Source organism: Bombus pyrosoma, linkage group LG7 (assembly GCF_014825855.1).
Source record: "Bombus pyrosoma isolate SC7728 linkage group LG7, ASM1482585v1, whole genome shotgun sequence".
NCBI lineage: Eukaryota > Metazoa > Arthropoda > Insecta > Hymenoptera > Apidae > Bombus > Bombus pyrosoma.
In genome coordinates this window covers 13,022,044-13,045,805 of record NC_057776.1, presented here as the reverse complement: position 1 = coordinate 13,045,805, position 23,762 = coordinate 13,022,044, and the positions used below count along the sequence as shown (strand labels likewise).

The 23,762-nt window shown below is 35.4% G+C and overlaps 1 protein-coding gene across 8 annotated transcripts in view; it reads right to left on the bottom strand.

Moving 5' to 3' along the window:
• Positions 1–21,926, bottom strand: part of LOC122569776 — a 348,929-nt gene extending 327,003 nt beyond the window's left edge. For 6 of the 8 annotated variants that reach the window (XM_043731354.1, XM_043731357.1, XM_043731360.1 and 3 more), the window contains exon 1: positions 17,285–19,419. The gene's annotated coding sequence lies outside the window, so the exon portion shown is untranslated. Of the gene's footprint in view, positions 1–17,284; positions 19,421–20,088; positions 20,139–21,859 lie in introns of those variants that run through there. The other 2 variants (XM_043731353.1, XM_043731355.1) reach the window with 2 other exon arrangements.
• Positions 21,927–23,762: the final 1,836 nt, after the last annotated feature.

The following is a 23,762-nucleotide window of genomic DNA, read 5'->3' as shown; positions in this document are numbered from 1 at the left end:
AACGCTTTACATTCCGATTTAACGTTTAAAGGATGGTCGAACATAATATTTTCCAGAAAAGATTAATACAAGTACTTTCTACTTGTGTACAGAATGTAGTCAACGTGGTATTTAAACCAGTCAAATAAAATGTAGGAAATAAATAAAAAATAAACTGATAAGCTATATAAATCAATACCGTGTACAAAATGTAGGAACATAAAACATTAAAGCGTCAATTTGGTAGAAATTGCTTAAGGAACAGACGTTGAAAATATTGCGCATTATGATAATGGCAATATCTGAAAATGAGCCTGCTCAAGTGTACAAAAATTATTGATATTTTACCACTGAAACAAAACGTGTACTTTTTTTTAGAACAATAACGACGAACAAATACCTATACCTCTGCGTATTTTTTACAAAAACATACAGTTCGTGTAAACGTTCGCGATCTAGGTTACAAGCTGCGAATACGACAAAAAAAGCCAAAAGTTTGAATCTTCAAACCCCATTCTATCGTAATATACTTTCGTAGGCGTATCGTATTTTCGTTGTTTGAAGCGTCGTTCAAACTTATCAGAAGCTAACCAATCTTAACTAGAGACTGAAAGAATTACCCAAACAATGAAAAATCTACGCTAACTTCCGCGAGATTCTTCCCTTACAGATTTCACCTCGATAACGTTTAGAAAGTATCTCTACGTACCTCTACATGAAATTCATTAAAATATCCCGCAGCTTCGTTACAAAAAAAAAAAAAAAAAAAAAAAGAGAAAGAAAGAAAAGAGAAAAGACAGCAAAAAAAAAAGGTATTACCATTTTGATATCGCGTAAATCGTCGAACGTTTCCGATTTCCATCAATTTTAGGAGTTTCCCAACGATCTAACATACAAATCGACGGATTTAAAATTGCAAATAAAGGGAGTTTTCAGAGCATGTAGAGCGCTTAGATCGTCGGAAGGATACAACACGTGCACGCCGCTTGTTTTATAATACACACTTTCCATTGTTGCAACGCAATATTGCGTTTGAGCGCCGGTTTCCATTTTAATTATTGAACGCCACGCTCAAACACTGTTTGCCCGTGTGAGCACTGGTTCCTGCAGTCTCTCGCCGTTCCAGTGAAATTCAAAAATACCAACCATGATAAAAGAGAAGCGTGCAACACGTTCGCGCCAACGAGAAACAAACTTCCCGCGAAACGTTCGATCCGCTAGCAATTTTTCTCGTACGCTTGAATCGCGTTCGAACGTTTCCAAGCGATAGATATTGCTATTATCGCAAGAACGAGCACGGTAAGCTTGTTCGTTCGTCGAAGGAAAGGAAAGTAACGCGATAGCGCGGAATTTCGTCAATGTTTTCGTACGCGATACAAAGCAAGAACAAGAATGGACGACGACGTAAGAAAGATAATCCGGGTCGTATATTTTTGATTTTTACAAGGAAACGCTTTTAAAATTTACTTCTACGCTATTAACCCTTAACGAAGGTTGGCGCCTCGCGCCTAACTTGCCACTGGATCGTCGCTTTACTCGCTGCTTGTACGAAAAGCGTCGGGTTGAATATCAAACTGAATTACTCCACAAGAAAGACATATTATTTTCGCATAGAGATATTTCTGTGAATATTTTCCATCGTAATCTGTATATCTAAGATTGAATCGTCTATTTGTATGTGGCGAATATAAGATTTTTTAAATATTCTTCAACGTGGTAGATTTGATTTTCCGTTACACGTTTTACAAAAGTATATGATCCCGGTTCGCGCCACCCGTGAACCTATCGTAATTCAATACAACTTGAGGTTTTTTAGTTTTTAAATCACCTCCTCCGTGACACACATAAGCGCGATACGGTAGAATTACACAGTTGCATCACGGCTGACATACGCTCGTTAAGGATTAAAAATTGTTCGCAATTAAATACGTATTTTCACTTGTCTTCGAAACGCGTATCTCAAAGGTGTTAACATTTTTGGAAAAATTCGTGCAGTGGACTAAATTCTGCAGTAGACTAAAATCATTAACGAATTTTACCGAATTTTACGTATTTTGTTTGCGTTAGATCATAACGCGCGTTGTTTGTACGATAATACGCGTCTTGTTAAACATCCTATGTAAGACACCAAATGACAAGTATATTTTTGTTACATTTCCAATATAGCCGCTTTCTAGAATTATAAATAAAATCATAGCCCATTCGACCTCTTTCGAATTTTATTCCAACTAGGAGCACATTTTCCACACTTTACCATATATAAACAATCCGAAAACTTTCGCATAGAATTTTTCATTTCCAACCTTGAGGTAATCACTCTATCATTCTCATGCCGCAATTCTTTCGTCTAACTATTACATAGGCAAATCATTTCTAGAAGCTTTTTTACATACGCTTCAGTATCGGTGACTTACGTATCAGAATAAAATATAATCGAATATGGTAAGTGTTTTCACACCTTTGAACAGGCGTATAATCTTGGCTACAAAAATTAGACGTTAATTAATTACACTGAAATCTGTGTATCTACCATGTTTCGTATCATTTACGTTCGTGTCGCTAAAAATTCGATAGGACGAAAATGGGACACACAGAGTCCGAAAAACAACGCTTCACCGAAAAATAAGGATACGAGCGAATATTTTTTGCAGCCATCTGTATCTACCGCGAAAAAAAAGAACATAACAAAGTTGCAACCACCGCTGACAACCACGACAGGAACTATGTATCGGTGTCGTAACGTGTCTAAAAAAACCAACAACGTAGCCGCTGCTCTATGGCGTTGAATTTCTTCTTTGAGAACATTCCTCGGACACTTCGTTACTTCGTTAAAAAGAGAGCAATCCTACCTACCACTTCTCCGCTGCGAGAGTTTTCCCGCAACATCGCGAAAATAATACGGTAGAAAGCAGAGTCGTAAACGACAGGAGAAAAGTTGTGTATTCACGATGGAAAACGCTGTTATTGAAACTTGCACCGTTCGAAATTCCCAGACATACGGACAGAAAATAGTTCTCGCATCGATCGCGAATGGAGAACGATAGTTCGCTGTTTGCGCCAGGGAAACGAATAATTACGTCGACCTGACGAATAAGAGCAACGAAAAGGTAAACACATCGTGTGTTACGGAATTCGCTTAATATTCAAATAACAGGGAATTTGCCTCGCTGCTACGATCGCACGCGTACATGCGCCGAAACGCGAGAAAATCGTGAAAATTATAGCGCTGTTACAGCAGCAAGAAAAATCTTCCGATCGCTCGCGACTCTCAGGATAATATCGCCAATCGGTAAATTGATTTTTTTTGCAAAATAATAGAATTTGCAAAGGGAGATCTGTCGGATGCTCGAACGAGACTCGTGTACTTGTATATTAGTCGCATTCGTTTCGTACCGACCGTGTTTTCCTATCGTTAGAGAATTTTTGGAATTCGTTGGAATCGTAGAAGAATCGCTTAGAATTCGAAAACTTTGTAGGATTTCTCTTCGTAGGATTTCGAACGTCTCGACTTTTCCATTTCGAACTTCGAAGTTTACGGAATTGTTAGAATCTCATAGACTTTCGAAGAACGTAAGTTTCGTAGAACGTAAGAATTTAAAAATATTTACGATGTTTGGGTAATTACGCGGACTTTCCACGGACACGCGGTCTTCAAATTCCCATTACTAAACTACCATTGTTATTATCGTTAAACGTTCGTCTAGCGGTATACGCCTAAGTCTCGAATTTACTTGCTAAATAGCTGATTGCACGAACGAAACAATTCCTTAAGAAAAATTGTTATTGATATAAAACGCCAAAAACGACGAAACTATTTTCCTTCGAGTTAAGAATCGATCTAATTAATTAAAGCAACTGCGTTATTTTCGTTAACTCGCGATCGTCGACGATGAGGACAAATATCGTTATATTATTTTAACGATCGTTTCGGTCTCTTTAACCGATTCAATCTGATTTTGAGTTTCATCGTTTTCGATATTCTTCCTATTGTTACTATTATTATTATACTATCACAAACTTTATATAATAATACCTAGTACTATTCTCGTCTCAACACCAATGTTACTTTGTATGGCGCATTATTTTACATGCAAAGACGCCCGTAAATAAAATAAAATTAAAATTAATTCTTCTATTTTTATCGCTATTTTTATCCTATTATTATCAGCTAGGCTTAAGGATATTCCAATTTGTATTCACGAAACTATCTCTCATCGACGCAAAGAATTCTAGGTCACCTAAACACCCCTTAATTTAAGATAGACCATCCTAAACTGTCTTGCTTTTATCTGACAATCTCAAACGAGCTAGCCAGCCCCGTGTTCAAACGAAGAAGAGAGAGAAAAAAGAGATGTGAAAATCGATAAGAAAATACAACGACCAGTATAGTTTATTGGCACAGGAATTTTCGCAACAATTTGCCGAGCCCTCTGATCCCAGAAAGGGGACGCAGGTTGGGATGAAAATTCGCAAAAGCGTGGACAGCTCAAAGGAGCGACAGAAATACACCGCGTAGGGCGAAAAAGCCGAGGTCTCGTCTCTTCCAGGCAAGTTGCGCGTGTACGCGTCGACTGATTTTCGTGGCTCGTTAGCCATTCGTCATTAATCGACGGGGTTAATCGGTCTCCACCCTCGGGCTCCCTTGTTCGCGTATCTCGCCAAGCATCGTGAGGCGAGCAACGATATGGCATTAAAAAATGCAGCCGATTAGGCAGAGAATTCGCGAAAGCTCGTCGTTTCTAAACGCCGTTGGTTCGGCAAAGCGACTGGAACGTCGTGCTCTCGCCTCTGCTCGCCTCGATGTTTCGTCTGGCAAAACCGAGAGGACCGGTTTTTATAACCTTTGGAATACACGCCCGATCCCTGCGTCTCTCGCCTCGAATCCCCAGCTGCGCCAAACCGAAATTCAACTACGTATTCCAGTTACGTCGCATTTGCGATTTATCCGATTGCAATTATTTGTTCGGTTGGCAATTAAGTGATTGCGGATTTTGTCATTAGGTGGTATCGACAAAAGCCGCAATCACTTAGTTGCCAAGCCAATATTTAACGTAGCCGCGAATTTTTCCATCTTGCTCGTTCAGGTTGTCGTAAACGCTGCGCGTTATTAAGTTCAAGCGTTTCAAGTATCCAAAAATGCGTACGTATGCCTACGTATCGCAAGCATTTCGAAACGTCGTGTATCGTTGTTGTTTTGCATTTGCAATTTCGCTGCATAACGTTAGGTAATCTAACCTGATTCGACTTTGACAATTATTTGTTTATCGTCAGCTGCAACTTTTTCGTCATCGCGCTTACGCACAACGTGTATCACTGAACCGTGATGCTTGAACCGTTTCAAGTATCCAAAGACGTTAAGTAGCCGAAATATTCCAAATCCTTCTTTTATTTTCCTTTTAGCTGTATCTTATTCCTGTGACTCCTCGATTTGTCCAATTCTGCATCGAGAATTTACGCGTTTCGTATTAGCTGCACTTTCTACAATTTTATCACCGAAAGCGATATTAACCTACATATCACCGTAGAGTGTCGTCGCGCCTAAACGTAAGAAATTTCCTGAGTACTCTAAAACGCTAAATTTTCGCCATTTACATGATCTTCACTGGAATATTATTTATTTGCCACGAGCTTGAATTTTTTGGTACTGGCTGCTCTACGTAAACGATATAATTATCCACGTTGTTATTCGAATGTCAGGATCTAATAGTTGAAACGTTTCAAATATTAACAAAAATTAGACATCCCAAGCTTGATTTTGGCATGAAAAAGAATCGACGTATTTAGCATTAACTGGATTTTCTAAATATTTATCGCTGAGGGCGATACGAGTCGTATTCATCGATAGAGTATTAGCATTGATTGATTATAGCAATCGTTTAACTGCAAGTTTATATTTATCCAGTAAAGATAGTGGAGGGTGAGTGATACTCGATAATTTGAACAATAACGGGGATGTTTGAACCTCTATAACCGGAATTTTGTTTGCTTACGAGGGTAAAGAAAGGAATTATAGTTGATTATAGCTTTTCCGCCTCCATTCGAAAACTAGGATCTGATAATCGCTATATATACATATATCGGAGATGGAAGGACACTGGAGCCTCCCGTTTGGAACTATGGGAAAATCCCGTAATATTGTAATCTAGATTCTTCTGTAGCCGTAATTAAACAATTGTCATTCATTGTATTTGTTCGAGACTTGTGATAGTGGGATTGGGTTCGAGGTGACACAACCGGTCGCCGAACGTAGCCGCGGTCACGGGATGAACATTTTTCCTCGGAGATGTCAATATAATGGGACACACGTTGTATTAACAATCAAACTGCAAGCAGAGATTGCCTAGCAACGGCGATTGGAACCTTCTCGAAGCTTCGGACCAGTATATAACAAACGAACGCAATCGAAAAGGAAGAAAATATATGTCGGAGATGTAGGGACATCGAGCCTTTCTTTTGGAATATTTGGGCTCGAGGTGACACAACTGGTCGCTGAACATAGCCACGGTCACGGGATGAACGTTTTAATCTGATAGAAGAAGTACCGATATTGAGGGACACGCTGTATTAACACGTTGACTGGCACGCCTGTTTTCAAAAAAATCTCCGTCAGGCCACGCGTGCAGCAGTACCAAGCGTTCTCTGCTCGGTGCTCCCATCGATATTTTCATAATGCGAGTCGCTCATCTGGTGGTCTTACCTCTCGTTTCTTTTGTTTCCATTCCTTCGCATTTGTTTCTCGTTTCTCCACTTTCTACAAAATCAGTTTGAATCTTGGCCGAGCAACGAACGGTAGAACTTAAAATCTCTGGCCCAATTCGTTACAATGTCGAAAAGAAAAATTGAAAACTTATTTCTTATTAAGTCAGATAGCAGTGAAAAGGCGTATGATTCCGGAAGAAGCATTAGACGCGCATGCAAACTATGTTATGCAAATAAAAGGCGTCGAATGGGCCGAACAAACGCACAAATGAATTTGAAGAAAACAACAACTTATTGACCAAATTGTCCCGACCAACCTCAGCTATGTATAGAATGCTTTAAAGTTCTACATGCTAAATAATTTTTTTAACAAACCATTTTCGTATTACTTTTATAACAATTCAATAGTTTTATTATTATGGATAATCTTTTCAAATATCTAGGACGATCCTTCGCAAGTAGTCAAATAAGCGACACCCGAATATGGGTTTCGTGGCCCGACCAGAAACTTTGCAGACACCCGAATACTGATGTCGTGGCAGCCAACGTGTTAATGGACAAGCCCCGGCCAGGAGCAATGTCGGCTCTATGCAGGACTGCCTAGCAACGGCGCCTGCAATTTTGTTGATATTCCTAATCAATATGTAATTGACAAATGAGATCCAGGCAGCCTTTTATTGTGATCTCCTCGAAGAGTTTACTGATATCGGGGAGTCAGTCTAAAAGTTATCGAGCGACACAGCTAACGTTATTTTGCGACTCAGAGAAAATATAATCTATTGTACAAAGAGTTTCCCGTTGACCGTGGATTCGTTTGAACCCAAGAATATTGTTAAAAGCGTTGGTTAAACTTGTTTATTGCAAAACCTTGTAAAAGTCATATTTATATGTGTTACATAATTTAGTGCAATATAGTTTAGTTGAGTTAAACAATGGTAAATCCAAATGAAGAATTGATACGCGCCCAAAATACTAATGATAATTCGACATATATATCTAAAATATTTCAAATCTTATCAACGAAATAACATTTTATATCTTTGTTACGTACAATACGAGCCTCGTTCGTTCGATTAACTAAAAAAATTGAAATCCTGGTAAATTAACGATAACGAAAATTCTAGCGCTTTCTTACTTTCTAATATCTTGTCTCGTCAATCGAACCAGTAAAAATTCAAAATTTCTTTACTATTGGGTTGCCAACTAAGTGATTGCGGATTTTGTCATTAGGCGATATTGACAAAATCCGCAATCACTTAGTTGCCAACCCAATGGATTCTCGAGCTAACTACCGTAAACGATATTCTCGTTCTTTGTCTTTACGCGTTAACACGTTGACTGCCATGGGGGTCACCGGTGACCGGCACTCGATTTGGCTATAGCGCCGTGGGGACCGCCGGTGACCGGCGACGCGGCAAATATTAAAAGTACATAGCACGATTGTTTGAAAAAAGGACAATCGTAATAATTGTCTACAACGCCATGAGGGTCACCGGTGGCCCTCGCTACGAAAAATGCTTCAAGCATGATTTTATAACTCATTTTATTTGCCGCGAATAATATTTCAACATAATATGCATCGCATAATGAAAAGTTAACGTCGGCGCCTTGGGAAAACCATGGAAAATTCGTCTGGCAGTCAACGTGTTAAAAGTGATACTTGCAGTTACTCGCGAACTTACGTCTTTTGGAAATCGAAAGCGTTAGAAATTCCTGTCATCCAAAGTCATCGAATCGATGGTGGTTTTAGATAATTATTAACTATCCATAGCTTAAGGAACGTGGTACAATAATCGTCTAATTCGATTTTACGAATAGTTTAAACGAAAAGGAAAAAGAAGCGCGCACATATGCTTCTTACGTAAGGACGATACAGCTTCTCTATTCACATCTCACGTACAATCTTAAACGTGACTATATGTTTCTGTACAACACCTGTCGACTACAAACGTAATGTATGCTTTCAACGAAACATGGAACACGAAACTGCGCAAGAAAAAACGATGAAAATGGCACTTTCGTTAAGAGAAATCTGAAACTGCGGAAAAATCGATCCACTGTTCGCTATCTTCCAACCATCATAATATCCTGTATTTCAGACTATATAGCTTCCCTAAGACACCTAATATTAGGTTGTGTCGTGTAATAATTTAGTATACGCGTAATTGTATACCTAATATGTAATCGTACATTGTGCAATACATTCGTTCGCTTCTCCATGTTACATCCTTAAAGAATGTAAAAATATACAAATATGGCGATTTTTCGATAAAAGATCGACAGATTTGGAGCGGTGGAGTAAAAGTTACTTGACCAATGCAATGGATAATAGAACAAAATAACGCGTACATCGTCGACAAAATATTTTATTGGATTGGCAACTAAGTGATCGCGGATCTTGTCATTACCACCTATTGACAAAATTCTTTTTCTTTTTCGTTTGAACTGTTCTTTTCGTAAAACTATCGATAGTTAATAATTATCTAAAACCACGATCGTCCGATGACGTTGGATGACTGGAATTTCTAACGCATCCCGCGCTTTCGATTTTCAAAGGACGTAAGTTCGCGAGTGACTGGAAGTATCGCTTTTAACGCGTAAAGGAAAAGAACGAAAATATCGTTTAAAGTAGTTAGCTGGAGAATCCACAGGAAGATTTTGTATAAAGGTAACGATCTTTGATAATCTTCTAAAGAAACGCCGACGAACTTGCCATGACGATCTGATATTTTAAAATCTAATTATTATTGCCACGTACATTGATTAAGATGTTCGTCATTTGTAACTCGTTGCACGTTAGCGGCGTAGTAGTAACAATGTTGGAAACAAGCAAGTTGTTATTTTGTTCTCTTTTCGTCAATGGAAAGTGGCAAAGAATATAAATAACTTTGAATTGTAAGAAAACTTCATTGCCAAAGGGTATTCCTACTTGCTTAAAATAAAAAAAGTTTCTGGCGTGCAAAGGATTTAATACAAAAGGATTTAATTGGTTCATCCTCTATATAAGAAGATGATCCAATTACTCTGATTCACTCTGCTACCATACGCTGAATGTTTCTATATTTTTCAATACATAGCTGGAAAATGTGGAACTTTCAATGTTACTATTATTTCGATTGCCGTCGCTACAAACATTATAGTATACTGCGATATAGCATAAGTGAACAAAGGCTTGGATAATTCAAAATTGAAGAAGATTCAACGAATAATTGAAGACTCTGATACCACGGAGAACAAAGTAAAACTCCAAACTCGACTATAATCACAGGTAAAGAAAGATCGTAACAATGAGAAATACTGAACTTGCTTCAAAAAGCAATTGATATCTCTAATTCCCTGAATAATAACGTAGAACTTCAAGCTCGAGGAACTTTGACCTCCGCATATTGCACCAACGATACTCATCGTACTTTTTAACTGACTGGAATAGAAAGAGAAAGTGAGATCGACGTAAAAAAAAAAAAAAGATAACTAAAAATGAATTTTCTCGGAATTATCACTTTCACTTGAACGGCGTACAAATAGTACAACAATTGGAAATGCTAGCACGTCGCGTATACGCTCCGGATACTCCTCTGCTCGATTCAAACGACAAAGGTGAATAAACGTTTATCTCGTAATCAGTTCGCTATTCGAATCTACAAGGAGATTTCATGAAGCCTTTCGGTACAATAAAATAATAAATTCGTACTAAGATAATCACGTTCGATAGGAAGAACAAAATTATTGAGAAATATATGTAATTTCAAAGGAAGACGAGTTGCCAGACTTTTAAATCAATTACATTAAAAAATTGTCAAGTTTTAAAAGTTTGTAAGAAAGGAATGTCCTGAAAACGAGGCAGGAACGATGAAGGGACAACATGGTTTTCACTTTCGTTCTCTTTGCCGCTGTATTATTACTTTACTTCTTGTCTATCTTTTAACAAAGCTAAAGTTACGTAATAGTCGGCCAACGAGTCACTGTAATTATTTAAAATCCTAGCCTGGATTACGTTTCAAATTGCGATACTGCAATGCTCGACCTAATGCTGCACAGAAAATCCGATACTAGATCAGAATTTTAGTAGCAGATGCTTTGACAATCCCAAAGATTACAGTCATATTTATACCGACGTGATTAATTGCGATCGAAACAAAGGGAAGATATGCGACTCGTAGAATATCGCATCTTCGCACTAGCATCGCGTATTTTATTACAAAGAATTTCAAACGGCCAGATTCAATGACCGTCAATTCATCGCAACGAATCGATGCTTCTCTAAAATTCCTCTCTTCCGCTAAAAAAAAAAAAAAAAAAAAATATCAAGCTTCAAGAAGGATACCAAGCAAATATTAGGAATACAGATAATATTCTGTACTTAAATCGTCAATATTATTTTGAAGCGAAGTTTACCTTTAAATAGACGACTTTAACAAAGTAACGATTGTCTACAATGCGTCACAGAGTGTGCATTGTGCATACTTCGTACATTGGCCGTCGAGACAGCGAAGAAAAAAACTGAATCTTTATTATTTTCTATACGCTCCTTGTTTTTCTCGTTCGACGTACAGTCGTTATTTTTTAACCGTCTTATTGCAACTTTGATCGCAAGGCGATGAATCTAAAATGAGATCTTAAAAAATAAGGAAAAGAAAGATCGTAACTAAGGAAGACAATAGCAGCGTATTCATTTTCATGAATAAAATTCATATTGTCAGAAGCTTTAGCGCGTCGTGTCCTCTTTGGAAAATCATCGGAAAAAGAAACGCATTTCTAACATTAACAACTATGAACTGCGGGTATTTATAGACAATTTCATATTTTCGTGAACGGGATTAATGAAAATTGAATATCCTAAGACGCGTTATATTTTGAACAGTTTACATGTTTTCGTATACCACGAGTGTTCTATGCAACGTTTGCGTCTTTGAAAATTCCAAATAAATACATAAAAAAAAAAATCTCGAGTATATTAATAGCCAAGACAATGGACTGACCGAGAAAGGATTGATCTAGGTAATTATCGGGCAAAGGGGCTCAGGAAGAGGCAGAGAACGAATGGAAAAACGAGAGTATGTCAATGAAGAGTTTCTCGTTTCGTCGGGTAACGAGCAGCGGTGTGTCGCCGTTCCAACAATTATTTCAACTACGATCGTTTTACGCTCGAAAAGCTGCCTAAATCGATCGGAATAAGCACCAGGGATTCGTAGGCCGCAAGACGAACGACGTTCGTCTGCCCATAACGCAAAATATTTCGGCTGTTCGTTTTGGCATCGAAGCATCCAAACCGACGGCAGTTTCCATCGAATAAAATAGCTGGATACCGTCCGTTATTTATTGTCCGTTATACTTGAGTAAAATAAAGACAACGAGCCGTACAACAGCTCGTACGAACGTATACGAACGCTTGTGCAAACTTATAAATACATTATCTATATAACTTTATACAAAACATTTTGAAATTTCATCAGCTGTTCTAACGAGACACGAATATCGTACCGATATTGTCGGGACAGAGTTTGAAATAAATTTGAAATTGTATATGTAAGCTACAAAATATTCAGTGCAAATACGTATCAATTATTTATTACATTAACAAACCAGGATATTCAGTGACATTATATTTTTAACGTTTATGTATTTAAAATGACTATTCATATGGTATATTAATTTTTTTTTACTAAATACATGTTCATAACAAGTGTCTGTTTATAACTAATTATATTAGTTCGAAATTAGTCCTGAATTTTATAAATATAATCACAACAATCGTATCTGGTTGGTACTAACAAAATTTGAAAAAAAAAAAAAATTGTGTATATCGAACACGATATCTACGTGGAAGTTTCCTATGATACCGTAGGTATCCGCATGCTTTCGTCTGCCATTGTACATCGTTCGTTTGATCGTGGTTTACGTACAATTTGCTGTTTACGTTCCCGCGTTCCCAATGCTTTTATCAGTGAAATACAGAAACAAATTTTTCAACCGTTTTAAGTTACTTTTCTGCTCGAGTTTAATTGGAAAAATAAATTTGCCTTTCTTTAAACTTCGCGTTTTGTTTCCCTGTTTCCACCAGTTTATTCGGATTTTTCGTTAATTAAAGGTAACCGCTACTACGCTCCAATCTATTTTATTCGGAAACGTACTCTTTGCGCCAGGACCCTGTTTTATAAAATAATTTACCAATCGATGTAAGCAACGTTAGTAAATGGACAGCTTACAATTTGTAAACTTCGTACTACGGTTTTATCATTCTCCGTTTAACAGGATAATCGGATAATTTATAATTTGTCAAATTTACTTGTAAAATATCGTTCGTTTCGTAACTCGTATTTCGTGATTTGTAAAATTTCGGCAATTATGTTTAGGTGATTATATTTATAAACAATCCTGTATGTAGAGAAGATATGGGATAGCGCGTGTTTAAAATCGGCAGCACACGGTTAAAAATAAAAATAGAAATTCTAACTAGAGTATTAGACATTTAGTGAACACGAAGAAATAAACGACAGTCAGCTTGAAATAGATAAAAGCTAAGAGGGTTAAAGTACTCTAGATAACAAAGTAATCAAGATGGAAATGCACAAACAGGATAAAATTTCACTCTATTCGTGTTATTTTTCTTCCCAAATTTGTACAAAGAAAATAGGAGAAGGAAAGTTTTGAAACAAAGATTGACTCTAGATGAAACCCTTTATATTTCCATGTATGATTCATAGTTGTTTGTTATTTATTTCCGTAACTTATGACGATAATTATAAATAACTACAACCTATATACCGTTGATAAATATTAGAATTTTATAACACGCGCCGAAAGAACAAATTCAAAAATCTAACTTCTATTTAATACGCAAAGTATAATCGATTTTTTCTACCTCTGATATTCATTTTCGTATTCTTCACTGCACTCGTGTTAGTCGATTGAATATTAATTTTAAATATAAGATTACCATGTGTTTAAACTCGAACTATCGAAAATTGTTCTTTGTGCTTTAGTCCTTCTCCTTGGTTCTGTTTTTCTCGTAACTGAAGAGGACGCTGCAACAAAGAAGCTTGATTCTCCAGTAATTCGCATGAACCAACAAAATCGACCAAAATCATACGACTTTCTCAAATGTGTTGCAAATTCATAGTGAAATAATATTCGTAATAATAAGAATTCATAATAAGAAACTTTTGCATTTCTCCATGCTACTCCCTTGTCCTCGATTATAATTATGTATTTATATACGATTACCACGTACTCTTACTCAAATATAACTTCGCATATAAGTAACTTCACAATCTACTTCATCGAAGTTTTAAAGGGAAAATATGAAAGAAAAAATAACAGAGAATTTAAAATTCCTAACTATCTATTCCAAAATACGGATTTAGAGAAAACAAATGTAAGTCTACAGTTCCCCAATCTGAGCTACTCACATACCTATATATAGTAGCTAGTCCCGTTTTATGGAACCACGTGTTCGTTTGTATACCTCTGCGAAGCATGAGTGACAAAACGCATTTACGAGAAAGGTCAGTAAAGGCTGAACCATGTAAAAGAAAGTTTCAGAAATCTGACCTGCGAGACGCGACCGCGTGTGCCACGAAGAGGCAAGCTACGTACATATATATACAAAAATTCAGTAACAAACGCAAAACACCGTTTACTTATCGTAGAATTATAAATTCGATTAATCAATAAAACGCGCGAAAAGTGACAGAAAATGCTAGTATTATAAATACTCGAACAAATATAATTTTCCTAACTCTTCTCATAAGCGGTAAATTATCAGTTTTTATTTATAGAAGGTGTTCGATGCGACTGCAGTTTCTCTCTCTTTCTGTTTTTCCGTACTGTCATGGATAGTGTTTACAAAATTAATCTATAGAAAAAATATATTCCGAAGATTTGCATCAGTATCAACACGTGGAATTCTCAACATTGTTGAATATTTTATAATACTGTACGACGCGTAAATAAGTACTTACATACATATGTACAAATACCGAACTTATAGGTTAGGAAACTAAATATCTCTGTGACGATTGGTCTTTATACGTATCCATTGAGACTCTTCGAATAGTTTTCTTTTATTTTATTTCTATTCGCTAGTCGATTGTTTACTTCCACTATGCCAAACATTCTATATATAGTGACTCAGGAAAGTATTTAAACATTTACAGAAAGATTTTATCAATATATTATGTGTATTATACAAAACATTTTGAAATTTCATTACTACCGTATCGAGATGGTACTGGTTGTATTGGTAATGCTCGAAATAAATCTGAAAATGTATATACATTGCACATAGAAGCTGCAAAATATTTAATGCAAGATATCTTTTTCACAGAGATCACAGAAGTCAATTATTCATTATATTAATGAGGTTCAATACTTGATGGTACTATCTTAAAGACTTATTATATGTTTAAAACAACTATTCATACTGTACACTAATTGTTTACTAAATATATGTTTGCAGTAAATATCTTGTAACCTCTATATATATTTTCGAATCGGTTCCAAGTTTTATAATACCAATATAGTCGCGACAGTTGCGCCTCGTTATGATGTTAATTTTTAAAATTTTCACAATGTTAGATTTTAAAATGTTCTATATAAATAAAACAATATCTAGATGAAAACTTTCTATGGCAAATTTACGAAAACTTTTGTGAACCATTATATTATATCGTGAGCCCTTCAGAAAGTAAAATGATGTTACAAACCGTGTTCTTTGAATTTTCTATTATTTATGTCATCTCGAACTTATCAATGAACTTATGAAAGTAAGTCATTTGTTTCCTGAAAATATTCATCATATACTTATGTAACGAAGTTAAGAAATTAATAAAAACGTAAGAACCTTACATAAATAATTTTTCTATAGCATGGAATCCGATGGAAGAATCCTGCGAACTTTAAACTCAAAGGACACCTCCTGGAGATTAACGAAAGTAAACAGCTTACAACTTAGGTGTAACAGAATTACATCGTCGCAAAACGATAAAGTCACCTAACCTATCTAACAGTGGATGCATTCGAAACATCATATAAAAAGAGTTCTTCTTCGATAAAAATTCGCCGCTACCGATAATGCGACCGATCGTTAAATCATACCGACAGAAAAATACGCGACACGACGTAGAATGTCGGTAAACGCATGGAAAAATGCGAAAGAAATCGATGGTCGATACATCGAGGCGTCGTTCGCTCGAAGATTATGATAGTACGTATTTCTCCGCGAAGAAAGCAATGACCGATTTCGCCGAGATAGCGGGGAACGACTGTTTTCGCTAGATACTGTGCTCCGATCGATCTTCCGTGTTTGTGTGTTTACCTAGAAGTTTCAAGCGAAAGAAATTTCGTACAAACTTTTATCGTTACCAAGAACAGGACAAGAAACTTGTATATGTATGTCTTACGTGCATATTTTCAGTAATATATATATGAAAATCGAATCGAATCGAATCGAACACTAATAAACAATAATCTCAGTTTTCGATTTTTATCGTAATACATATGTCGACTGATCGAGATTCGATTTTATGGTTTCCAGTTTAGCAGAGGTTTCTTTATGCGATACATTAAAAATGATACCTACTGTTGTTGTTATTAGAATAATACCAGTGGATTTTCCAATTCTTTTTTAATTACACAATTGCGATTTTAAAATACACAAGTTGTTCTTTGGTCCATGTACTGACAACTATTATCGCATTTCATTATTCAACTTCTATTCCGAATAAGTCGAACTTCTATATGAACAGTTAATTTCTATTATACATTTTGCAACTAATTTCTATTATAATGTATTGTTGCCACTATTCTTAAAAAAATAATTTAACTTAACAAATATGTATCATACTGAAAATATAGTCTTTATTTTATTCCTGTGGAACGATTAAAAACAAACTGTACACGTAAAATAGCATACGTGACACTATACGATTATGTGACGATGTTCTGTGTATCAGTAGAAGACATCCCATTCAAAATTGATAAGCAAATACCGTTTTTGTAACTCCTTCAAAACTCTCGATTTATACGAGCTACTTGATTTTGATTATTCTGAGCAATAAATATTTTGTAATATCTAATATACTATTATATATCAGCTTTCATACGCCCAAGATTACATCTTAGAAGTTATATTTCGAATTTGGATACCGTTGACAACATTAATGTTAAAAATAAGCTAATAAATATTTACACGTACAATTATCATAAAGTTTTATCACATTTTATTTCTAAACTATTTCTAAACGCCTTAAAATTCTATAATATTCTATATCTATAATAAAATGTTGAATTTTCATTAACGATAGTTTACCATAAAATGGCGCGAAAACGAAATATCATGTGACCTACACCTTGAGATTAGATATGTATTTCGTGAAGCAAGAAATTCATAAAAAACGCGCCAAAAATTTAAATCCCATCACCACGCAACATTCTTACATAGTTTCCTGAAGCATAAAGTTAGTTTCGATAGAAACTTCGATTGAACTTTTCCGAAGTGAAGAATTTTAAATCATAAACGCAATTTCGTGATTGAAAGCACGAAGAAACGGAAACAAGTACAACCGCGTTGAACTCGTCGTGGTGAAAGTTTCGTAACAATACTTACCTGCGATTAAGCAGAACTCCACTGTGACGACTATACGAACGCTCCGTAAAGACAGGTTCTGGACATCCTGGAGAGATGTCTCCAAGAAAAAGACGTATCCGTTCAAAAAATCATGCTTCTTCAAAGACACCAAGTCGTAATAACGGAGCCGTCGGAAGTCGTTACTCCTGTTATGATTCTTATTCCGACTCGAACACACCACCGTAATTCACTCGTTTGTTCACTATTCACTTCGCGACATCGAGTTTCACTTATAGATACGCAACAAGCAAAACAACAAAATCAGTAAACAAAGTTCGTATAACTTCCGCACATTCACTCCAAAACAAAGAACATGGCTCTCGCGATCTCTCTCGAACACCCGAAATCGTTGGAAATAGCCAATAGCAAGAATGTCCGTTTTCACGTATCAAATATCTCTTAATCGAACCGCGACGATAAAAACTTAATACTTTCGAAAACCGAACCGAGCGAGATGAAGTAATAAACATAGGACAAATCAGGTAAATATTTATGGAGATGGATCTTCGTTTGGCATTGTCGTCCTTCTGTCGAAAGAAGGTATTGGGATTACGAACCACGAAAAGCTACATTTTCAACGAATATCTCTAAATATTTAGCGAATAAGAATTCTTACAGTTCTTTGAAGTTCCTCAGTTCGTATCGAAGCAAGGTACTCATTTCGACACTGTTAGCGTTTTCTCGAACTTCGCTTGCATAAAGACCGCGAAGATATCGATAAGAACATGGACAATTCGATACAGACATTCGATTAGTAAATTCGAATCGGAGAAGAGTCGCAACTCGCAACACAACGATAGTCGAAACGGAATCCGGTGACTTACACGCTTCGGTTATATTCCCTTTAATGCGGGCGCCGGCCGGCTTAAAGCTGTGCAACCTAACAAACCTAGCGGCTCTCCTTGCATTCGATCGGTAGCTCGAGAATTTTTTAAACACACGCAACGATCCACTTGATACCCGATCAACGTACGAATCACTTTTTCCAAACGTTCAATAAGCTTGCATTTTTATTAAACGAAGTTTTGTCGTCACGTTCACAGGTTCGTTCGGTCACGCACTGAGAAAATTTACATTGGTTGATATTTCCGTATAAGTGGAACGACGTGTAACTCGTTTCAAAATATCACGTATACATATGTCAAGATTCAATCGACGGACAAGTAATCTCCTTCGTTTCCGGTAAAAGGAGATCTACCCGTAACGCGGCGCATTATAACGTACTCACCATCGAGCGGTTGAATTGTGACTGCAGCTAGCTGGGTTCGATGCCGTCTCCCCCACTACCATGCTTAACAGCTAACTGGCGAAACGCCTAGAAGGGTAGTGGACGTTTCGAAGGTTACGCCCATTGCCACGCCTTCCACTCTGTTTACACCTCCTTTGGTCGCGCCTCTTTTTTTCGGGACTTCACAAGGACTCCGTTAGTCCCCTAAAGTGCGTTCGGGCAACTTGAATATTCTCGCGCGCTTTTTTTGAAGTACGTACAACCTGATCAAGAAAAATTATATGTAATATTACGTTGAGTATTTAAGAGAACAACTGTAAATGAAATAACAATGAAAAAGGTAAATTAATAATATGTGAAATATTTGAACAAATAAATGTAACTTGAATTGCGATGGAATATAATTTACAAAATGAAAAATACATAAATGTTCGAATGAATAATCTTTTATCAACTTTGAATGTGAATGCAGCAAACAAATATGTACAGATAAATTCTGCCTGCGATAAACACGTATGCTATATGTTCGAATGCTCTTTTTGATTTCTCCTTGACGTTGTATTTCTCAGATTAAAGGATGCGAATTGAACGCTTATTTATATACGAATTTGAATTAAACGTATCGAAATATATAGGAATGATCAAAATGTTATCGCGTTTCGTAATATTAAACATGAAAAGTTAATACTTTAGAAAATTGTATGATTCTTTTTCCTTGGAAAATTACAATATGCCTCTCGTATGTCAGGAAATAATGTGATGAAAGCAATAAAATAAGGAATTTAATATATAATATAACTAAGTATGCAATTAGGTATGTATCAGCTAAATATTGGTAACTTTCTTTCACAACGTAACCCATAACTAGGACAATTTAAGCATTTAAATATACATACAATTTTTATGCTGTATTGGCAAAATCATATTATTCATCGTTTTAATTGTTAACTGAAGACTCGTTAAAAAATTATAGATACAATAATGCTACTTAATATGATTGATATGTATCCCATCTTGAATTTTCAGTCAAGTTTCTTGAATGATTAAAAAAACATTCTTATTCCCAGTTGTTTTAATCAATAGGACTTTATATCTATACCTAAGCATTATTACTAGATAAAATAATTATTTGTTAATGATAAGACTTGAAAATTGCTACACTTAAACTTAAGTACATACATACATGCTTACAGTTTCAAGAAATTATGATAAGTTGTTTGTTTCAAAGATAAAATGGATTTTTTGTTATGAAGTAAGTAATCTATAAATTAAATTATTATCCAAGCATGGATAATTTCATTTTTACGATATTAATATAAAATAATTCTCGTGGTAAGATAAAAGATTGAACCGTTGCAAGCAAAATATCTATATGCTTCGCTATTTATTAGATATCTCCAGGCTGTAGAGCATAATCTTCTGAGTATTAGTAAGTTTTCTGCCAAACAAATATTATAGAACTTTTTATAAATAACATATGGTATCTCGGTATCTAGATAACGCATGATTGATTGAACGAATGAAATGTCTATGATAAGGTTGTGTAAAGACTTACCAGTATAAACCGATCTGAAATACTTTCTTTCACGCAAATACCTGAAATACCTGTACAAAAATTATTGTATTATTGTTACATTACTTTCCTAAAATTTAGTTCTAAAACATCTTGTTAAAATATACAGCACGAACAGGAATATTCCCTAGTAATTATTAACTACGCTTATTTCATTATGATCGGATATTCTAGCGAACTTCTATTACGACATAAGAAAATCCGAAATTATAACTTGAGAAGTATTGAAAATCATACGTTAATCAATATACACTACGATTGCTACTGTGGTACGTATTACGTAAGTATGTACGTAGAGGTATCAAGGTAGCAACAGTAAATAACACAATTCGATCACGTTATGGTTTCGTACAATTAATTTTATAATAACAAATGGAAATTAGATGCTAGACGTATTGTAATAGTATATTTTATAGTGCAACGCTAATATTGTATATACATTTGCAATACCTATACCTACTTTTTACGATTTATACATGGTATAATGTACTCGGAGGTTAGGTTAGGGTTAGGTATCTATATGTTATAAAGTATCTATATGTGCATACTATATTCTAAACCTAAATATGAACCTATATCTATGCACTTAACAATGTTACATTTTTATACTAAAATATGATACGTATTACCTACATATGTAAGTATCAAAATATCGAAGATGTTAACATGCATATCTGTTACTAAATATGTATGTATATGTACAACTACCTACATACGTGGTAAGTAGGAACTTATATATTGTATTGCAATAGTATTTCAATTGTTACGATGGTATCTGCTTTGTTTGCAATAAATATATCGCAACAACTAAACATCTTTCAAATATCATATAACAGGCATGTATAATAATACTCTACGCATTTCGCATTTTTTCATTAAATTTTTTAGATAATAATGAATATAAGAATATAAAAACGTGAAAGTTGAAACAACCGTCGATGTCATATGTCCAATACATATGTACAGAGTAAACATTTTTATTAATCATCAAATGTTTATATGAATATTGTTCACGAATTTCTACCAGAATATAAGAAGTACCAGAAGAAAAGTATTATTCTTATTATAATATCTAGAACTACAAATTAAAAGAAGAATGGGAATATCTGGAAGTACAGTTTTTAATTACAAGAACCTAGTACTTGAGTTCTAAAAACATCTATGTATGTATTTATTTCTTCATGGTAGTACCTGTTGCATTAAATTTAAGATCTAATCTTTGTTACAAAATATGTAATAGGTACTAAATACATTGGAAGTAACAAAAATGCTAGTTGTACAAATGCAATAAAACTATATAAAACTTAATGTGATCTTTAATTTAATATGCAAGAGTTCCTCAAATATATGTGACCATAATAAGACAAACCCCATAATAATAGAATCATACTCATAATTAAACCTCAATCCTACATATATATTTCCATAACGTACTATACTATAATATATACTATACTTTTTTACTTGTAACATTCTTTCTTCTCGCAGAATATCCTGTATTTTTCCAAGAATCAATTCAACAAAAATCTTCACCCTATCTGTCGTTCATTACTCATCCAGACGAGATACATAACCGCATGCGTGACCATTCTCATACGCAGTCTCTCCAATTGCAAATAATATCTAAAAATTCATGCAAATGAAAAAAGAAGAAGGGTAGGAATGATGAAAAATTCCGTAGCAGAGATTGAATTTCATCCGAAATGGCCAGTTAAGAGAATAAAATGGTACGGAAGAACGGTCATCCGATTACCTGGAAGTGCGTGCGCGTCATCGTCAGCATGGCGCTTCCCCGTGCGTCCCCGTGGCGCCACGGCTGCCTTGAACTTCCGTCCTGCCCCACGAGCAACCCGAACCCCCCACCCCCCTGCATCGTTACACCAGAGAAGCGAATGGTGCCGTTTTATGCGGTTTTTGCTGACAGTGATGCGGTACCACCCGGTACAAGTTAGTTCTGGATGCCGCTCCGCCTACCGACACCATCGCAGTCACACGTAGTATCTATGTTGCGCATGCGCAGCATACAAGGCTATATGACGCGTGTTCGAATTACCCTCCGCCATCTTTCCACCAGCCGGAATCAGTGATACAACTCAACGTGACTCTTCTCTCTCCATCCTTGTCTACCATACACGCTGTAAGTGCACGATGCCTTGCCTGCGCGGCTTTCTAGCTTTCTCTCTCTGTCTCTCTCTTTCTCTCTCACACACACTCTCACTCTCACTCACTCACTCACTTTCTCCCTCTCTCTCTCTCTCTCTCTCTCTCTAATACATTCTATCTTCATCTCTATCTATCTGTCGCTCCTTGATGCTATCTTCTTCTCTCTCACTCGATACCTTTCTATCTCGCCCTTTCTCGCACTTGTTTGATTCTCCTGGAGCAGATATTGCCGCGTCTACTGCTGTCGCAGTGCACCGTGGGAAATACGCTATCAGAGAAGCTACCAAAATGGCGGCCCACTAACTTCTGCGCCTATAGAGATTTATACTGAATCCTTATTTTACTAAAATAACACTCGCTACTTTATATAAACTGTAACTTGGCTATACTTAACTTGGCAATGCTTTACATATGTAGACAACATTATTCAACCAATGGACACGCATGCTAGTTAAGTGATTGAAAAATTAGTACTAATATTGCAACTTTATACGAATTCCAAAATTAATCGTATGCTGCATGCTAGATATTAACTTGTTTATTATGTTGTATAATTTGGAAAACAGAAACTCATTGGTTTTGCAAATATCGATATTTGTTTTCCTTTTTTACACAAGAAGGAAAAAATGCATAACGAAGCATAAGTTTTTACTGGATATAAAGACAAAATAATTAAAAGCTCTATATAGTCTGTAATTTAGGACTTTGCTAAGATATTTTGTTGTATTTACATATCTACAACACAATAGGTAAATAAAAAATACTTCCCTTACGAAATAATTTTTCAGTTACGCAATTATTTAGTTTAAATTTTATTAAAAATATTGATAATTACAGAAACAAAATTATAGGTTAAATATCTTTTATGAATTGTATATTATATTAATTGTATATTATAAGAGTTATTTCTTATCAAAGCAATTTTGCAATAAAAACATTAGTTTAGTTAACATAATAGTTACCTATTAAAATCTATAGTTGCGTTAAAGCTTTTCCTTTATGATAATATTTTATTATATTACAATACGAAATATATGTTTTATATTGAGTCATCTCATAAGATCGCTTTTCCAGTATACTTTTTACAGCAAAATTTCAATCGCACCTGTTGTATTATGAAAATTGAAAATATATCATCTTCCCGTTCTACTACCTGTTCCCATTATTTTGCTAAAGATATTTTATGCCTTCGTTATAAAACATTTGTGATTTTTCACTAAGATATTTTTTGATACAGTCATTTATAAATTTTTATAAGATATTATTTGATTTTCATCTGTTAACCTCAATAAGTATCGTCAAATTTTTTGCCAGCTAGAAAATATTATAGCGAAGAAATAAATAGTAATTTGGGAATTCAATATATAGAGAATGTGGAATATGTGATAAAACTTCCCAATTAAATATTCACGTAATTCTTTTGTACATTTTGTGCCACATATGCTCTAGTATCGCAATGATATAGAAATGGTGAAAATTATTCCGAAAAATAT